This window comes from Vulpes vulpes, chromosome 2 (genome assembly GCF_048418805.1).
Source record: "Vulpes vulpes isolate BD-2025 chromosome 2, VulVul3, whole genome shotgun sequence".
Taxonomy (NCBI): Eukaryota; Metazoa; Chordata; class Mammalia; order Carnivora; family Canidae; genus Vulpes; species Vulpes vulpes.
Window position 1 is genome coordinate 160,544,068 of NC_132781.1, and position 6,571 is coordinate 160,550,638.

A 6,571-nucleotide genomic window follows, 5' to 3' on the forward strand; every position below is an offset into this window, starting at 1 on the left:
ACTCATGAGAGACACACAGAGAGAGGCAGAGATACAGGCAGAGGGAGAAGCAGGCTCCATGCAGGGAGCACGATGCTGGACTCAGTTCCAAGACCCCGGGATCATGCCCTGAGCCGAAGGTAGACGCTCAACCGCTAAGCTACCCAGGTGTCCCAGAGTATCTTGCTTTAAATAAACACCCATTTTCGGATCTCTGGGTGGCTGAGCAGTTTAAAAGAGAACTCCATAATATTCATTATTGAAAGCATGGATTTGATTGCTCATTATACACACACACACACACGTATTTCTAACATGCACTGAAATAAATTTGTAGCAATAGGAATTCTTAAAATGTTCATCTGTGTACTTGCCAAAACCACCACCAGGTGCATAGCCACGGTGCATACCCAACGATGCATGCCCACGAAGCGTGTCGAAGCATGCCAATGGTGCATGTCCACAGTGCACATCCATGGCTCCCGACTATGATGCGCGTCCGTGGAGCACATCCATGGGGCATGTCTATGATGTGTGTCTACAGAGCACATCTGTGGAGCTTGTCTCTCCATGGAGTGTGTCCATGGAGCATAGCCATGGAGCGTGCCAATGGTGTGCATCTACAGTGCACACCTGCAGTGCCTGTCTGTGGTGTTCATCCACAGAACATATTCAAGGGCGTGTCCACGGTGCATGTCCAAGGGGCACATCCTTGGAGCTCAGGCCCATCCTCTTCATTTTTCAGGGAAGATCCCTGGGGGTCCAGGCTTACAGCCTAAGCCCAATCTCGTTGAGGGGGGCCCGGGTCTCAGAGTTGAGGAGCAGCGCCGTGTGGCATAAAGAGTGTGGGTTTCTAAATCACGGAGTCCCAATTATCACCTTGGAAGGTACCAGTTGAGCATCCTTGACCCTCAGAACCTCTCTGAGCCTCCGTTCCCTCCTGTCCATTACGAATTAACTGCTATCTCCACACACCACACAGCTCATAGGGTTGGCACCTACGTGGTCTACAATCGTCCTCTTCCTCCTTCTCCACTTTGCCCAAGAGAACAGAATGTGTTCTCACCTCAGGGTCTTTGCTCATGCTGTTCCTACTGCCTGATCTGCTGCACGAAGAAAGGAAGCTGAGGCTTGCGGGTATCACACGTCGGTGCTGTCGAGAGGCCTAATCTAAGGCCGTGATGGGTGGGTGACAGGCCTGGCCGCGGGAGGGTTCTGCACACAGGGGGCTCAGCCCATAGTGCAGACTTGCCAGCTCACACGGTCTGCTCCCAGAGTCGCGGGACCTGGATAGAAGTCGGGCCCTGGCCCTACCCGTGTCCATGCCCAGCACCACCGTTGCCCTGCATGGACATTGTCTTTTAAGACGGTGCCTCTTCCTGAGACTCAAAGCCTGAAGAAACCCACACACGATTGCTGCCTTCCACCTGCTGTTTCCAGCTTTGGAACTGAACCAAGACTCCTATAGGGAAAGCAAGAGAAGGCATAAAAAGAAGGGGTCCTAGGGCAGCCCGGGTGGCTCAGCGGTTTAGCACCGCCTTCAGCCCAAGGTGTGATACTGGAGACCCAGGATCGAGTCCCACGTCAGGTTCCCTGCATGGAGCCTGCTTCTCCCTCTGCCTGTGTCTCTGCCTCTCTCTCTTTCTCTGTGTATCTCATGAATAAATAAATAAAATCTTAAAAAAAAAAAGAAGGGGTCCTAGGAAGAGGGGGATTTAAGAAAATGAAGGAGGGCACAGGGCAGGGGGCAGAGCAAGGAAAGAGAGCTAGTGGGTGACAACGGAGTAAGTCCACGAATGGCTTGGGTGGGGCCCCTGAGGTCAGCAACAATTCATTTTGGTCTCTGAAAATAGGCAAAACTTATTTAAATATTATATCGTCACGTTATTATATTTTACCTTCACGTTGTTACATCTCATGTTGAGCTCTAGTGAACAATAGGACATCGAGTCATTGTACGAGTTAAGGTGTATTAAATATTGCGTGACAGGAAACTGAGACACAAACAGGTGCGCTCTGCCAGGCTTGGACCTTGTGGAGTCCCCCCAGAGAGGGTCAAGGAGGAGGAGACGCAGACCGTGCGGCATGGACCTAAAGCCACACCGACCCTGTTTCCAAGGCTCTCTGTCTTGGGACAGCACTTGACAGTTTAGGGAATGCTTCAATGCACTGGCCCTGGGAGCAGGCCCGGCAGGAAGCGCTGCCCCCCGCCCCCCTCCTCACCCAGAGGTGAGGAGCCTACACCCTGGAGAGGATGAAATGAGCCCCACTGCCCGCCCTCTCTGTGCGCCAGCGAGCATGCTGCCTGCTGGGCCACAGTCCTTCGTGGAACTCCGGCTCCTTCCACCAGGTGGCTGTGCCTGCCCCGCCACTGGGGCCCGGGATTCACAGACCTGAGGCCCCATGCTGGGTCTGTCTGACACACAAGAAGGAATGGATTGGGAGTCAGCACTTCGGGGAAGTCGTGGCCTCACCATGTTCCCCTGTGAGACCTTGACCGACAGTCCAGGTGTTTGGCACTGCGGGGGCTCACACCGGTTGGGTTTGTTCACGTTGCCGAGGGTTGTTATCGTTCTGCATGACATGACATGGCCTGAAATGCAGTGGTGCCCGGCCGCCAGGGCCACCTGACACATGAAACAGGCTGCCCTCCTTGCCTTATCACTAGCCACCCAGGCACATGATCAATTCTGTGCCGGAGCCCAAAGCCTTGGTTTTTCTTGTCTATTCAGACCCTGTGTCTTGACCTCACCAGAAAACTCCCTGGCTTCTTGGCTCCATTACACAGTGGGTGCTGGGCAAACGTCTCGTTGGCCTGCGACTCATGTGTCCTCTCTCTCTCTCTCTGCCCTAAACCTTCCATCCATACTGCCCACTGCCAGGGGGAATGGTATCTCTGCAGAGTGTGGCTTTTATTGGCAAGTGTGGATGAGGGATAGTCTGAAAAAAGTGACTGGAGAGCTATGGATTAGAGAGTCCAATTCTATATACTGTGGTTCTATCCCAGGTGGGAAACGCAGTGTGAGTGCAAGCACCTGGCACAGGACGGAGGGTCTGGTGGTTACAAACTCACATGCAGACATCCATGAAACCCATTTCGATCCCATTGGTCCTGGGTCCGAAAAGTCAAGCTCCCAAGGCGTGTCTGTTTTCATTTCACATTTCTTCTGGACTCTTGTATAAAAGTAGGAACACTGGGACCGGTAGGAGGAAAATCATGAAGGGGCCGCTTGTTCCCCAAGGTGTAGGTGACGGGGGCTACAAAGCGGAAGCCCTGCAAACCCTCAGGAAGAGAAGCAGGGGCACCGGCTCCAGGTGCCGGGCAAGACGGACGTTCAGTAAATATTTGTTGAATTTCCTTAAATCTTGTTCTTCATCAGCCAGCATGTGAGGCTTGGTGTCCGGCATCCTATGTCTTCTCTCCCTGGAACTAGGCTCAGAATAACTCCCACGGGGACGGTGAGGCTTCCCTTGAGAAAAGGTGTATGACTTTTCATACTTTAGGACACATAAATATTACCTATGGGATTTAAGATTTTATTTATTTATTTGAGATAGAGCGAGCATGAATAGGGGTGAGGGGCAGAGGTGGAGGGACAAGCAGACTCACCTCTGAGCAGGGAGCCATACACAGGGCTCCACCCCAGGACCCAGAGACTATGACCTGAAGGCAGATGCTTCACCAACTGAACCATCCAGGTGCCCCAACCTGTGGGATCCTGATAAAAACACAGATTCAGATTCAATAGATCTGGGGCTCGGCCTGAGATTCTGTATTTTTAATGAACATCCAAATGATGCAGCTGCTGCTGCTCCAGGGACCACACCAAGGGTTCCTAGAACGAGCTCACCTGGCAGCCACTGTGTGGCCTTATTGGTCGCAGAGCCTCTCTGGGCTTCAATTCTTCATCTGGATATTACATAGGTCAACAAACGTGAATTGACAGCATACTCATGTCAGGTTGCCCTGGGTGCTTGCTGGGAAAACAAAGATGAATAAACCACAAGCCTGGGAGGGCTTTGCAGCCTGGGTTGCTTAAAAGTCCAATGATAATATTTAAGGATCCTTTGGATTCTCTAAAACTTCATGGCTGACTGGCAGAAATGGAATTATAAGAGTTTCCTCTCCTAGAAAACATGTTTCCCGACACTATGGTAAGGATCCTTCCCCCACCAACTATGGTTCTCCGAATCAGGGAATATTCTTCTAGATGCAACCCCAAAAGAAATCTAGTTCAAACTCTATTTTGCCATTTAACCGGCGAGAACCCTCAAGAACAGAGGCAGAGAGTGTTGGGTCCAGAGCTGATTACTGGTTTTCCAGCTATGCTTTCGAAGGCAGGTCGTCCAATAGAAATAAAATGTGAACCACAAAATTTTAAGTAAGTAATTTTAAATTTTGTGGTAGCCACGTTGGATAGAGTAGAAAGAAACAGGTGATGTTAATTTTAATACTCCTTTAACCTAATGCCAAAAATATGACCATTTCAACATGCAATCAGGATGATAAAATTATTGGGATATTTCAGATTCTTTTTTGTCGTACTACGATTTTGAAATTCGGTGTCCTTCTGCCTCCAGCACGTCATAATTTGTATTAGCCACATTTCCAGTGCTCACTAGTCCGTGGCTAGCATGCTGGATGGTGAAGGTGGAGATCCAAGTTAGAGCATCCTACCCTAACCCGGCCGTACAAACACTGACCATCGGGATCAGTTGTCCATGCGTCATTAACATCTTTCTCATGACCAGTGATTTTTTTTTTAAAGATTTAATTTATTTATTCGTGAGAGACACACACAGAGAGAGAGAAAGAGAGGCAGAGGGAGAAGCAGGCTCCCTGCATGGAGCCCGATGCGGGACTCGATCCCAGGACCCCAGGGTCACGCCCTGAGCCAAAGGCAGCTGCTCAACCACTGAACCACCCAGGCTCCCCGATCGTTCTTTAATAGACTCTGGAGTTACAGCTTTCTGCGGCCAAGGTGAAAGGCATTCCACTTCTGGGGGGGGGCCTTCAATACCTCTGATCTAACCTGACATAGGACTTCACCGAACACCAGGAGAGGCCAAGCAGCCTGTCGTGGGGTTCAGTGGCAGCGGGCTGGCGGCTGGAACCCACATTTCCAGAGTCCCTTGTGTGAAGTGCTTGTAACCCAGTGCCGGCCGCCTAGGAAGTGCCCGAGAAACCTCAGCCACCGTCTTCAATTCTCCTCTCCCAGTTTTGCACAGAACCAGTCTGTCCCCAGAGACGCTGCTCGATTAAAGTGAGATACAATTCAGGGCGCGCTCTGGAGGAGGAAGTGTCACTTCCAGCCGGCCCGGTGGGTGCACCTCCCTAGGTAGCGCATCCATTACATAAGCGGCAGCGCGACACGCCTACCTGATGACTGTCCCCAGCACGCCCGGTTCAGCCCGGAAAGCCACACCGCCTTTCCTTAGGAGAACAGTGGTGTGGAACCGAGGCATGTACATGCAAAAATTACTCCTGCCATCTGACGAGTAGGGCCAGTTCTTGGGTGTTATCTCCAGAGTGCTTTTCTAGGCAGCACAACCTCCAGAAAAACCAGTTTCAGGAGCACCACACCTAGGATCACATGACGCAATCCGATATTAGCGTCTCGTTGCATCAGTGTTCCTGACGCATGTGTCTTCTGCGCTGGCAAAAAGCCTTATCATGGGGAAGGAGAGAGGGAAAAAAAAAAAAAGGAAAAATACTCACGGGCTGAAATCTAAAAGTACTATCAGTACTTCTCCTAATTGGCCACACAGGGTGTTTGAGGAGGATAAACACCCAACCAACCACGGAGGCCTGGCAAGCGCCAGCATGCCGTTTCCTGAAGGGGACTTGATGGCATACTTAGGCAAAATTCTTTTCTGGTTGGTTCTACTTATGTTTTATATGCAAGCATCAAGGTTGAATCTCCTAAATCTCTTTTTTTAAATGCAGACCTATTAAGAAGAGGCTTTCAAAGGGTGTCTCTATTCCCTGTCTTGACCTATCTGAAAAATCTCTGGAAAGTACCAGTTGATTTCTCGTTTCTAAAGTTCTCTTACATAAGCGCTCTTGGCTCCCTGGACACACAGACTTTGGACTGATCAAATACCTTAGATTTGGGTCCCTTGGTGTCTCTGTCTTCCTCTAGACATTTGTTGCCTCCTGAATCTTGCTTCTTGCTATAATGATTAAGGAATGAATGAATTGCAAAAAAAAAGCCTAGAACTCTATCCTAATCTTTGGGAATTTGTCTAAAGAAGGAACTTCCTTGGGGCAGTAAGTCTAAGACAAAGGGAAGCAGGTAAAAATCTTCGGTAGGAGCACAGGCTGGGCAGCCCAGATGGCTCAGCGGTTTAGTGCCGCCTTCCGCCCAGGGTGTGATCCCGGAGACCGGGGATCGAGTCCCACTCAGGCTCCCTGCGTGGAGCCTGCTTCTCCCTCTGCCTGTGTCTCTGCCTCTGTGTGTGTGTGTGTCTCATGAATAAAATCTTTAAAAAAAAAAAAAAAAGAGACCACGGGCTATTCAGGCCGTAAAGTGGGAGGGAAGACCCACCCCCCACCCCCCACGTGGGTGGTAAGTCATCCACCTCCCAGGAT

General features: G+C 50.5%; 1 long non-coding RNA gene across 1 annotated transcript; it reads right to left on the reverse strand.

Annotated features, from left to right (window-relative positions):
* Positions 1 to 2,257: 2,257 nt before the first annotated feature.
* Positions 2,258 to 5,518, reverse strand: LOC140596230 (uncharacterized). The gene is made up of 4 exons (XR_011998265.1): positions 5,360 to 5,518; positions 3,831 to 3,957; positions 3,590 to 3,698; positions 2,258 to 3,499 (listed from the first exon to the last, which is right to left on the reverse strand). It is a non-coding gene; the product is annotated as an uncharacterized lncRNA (long non-coding RNA).
* Between the last annotated feature and the right edge of the window lie 1,053 nt (positions 5,519 to 6,571).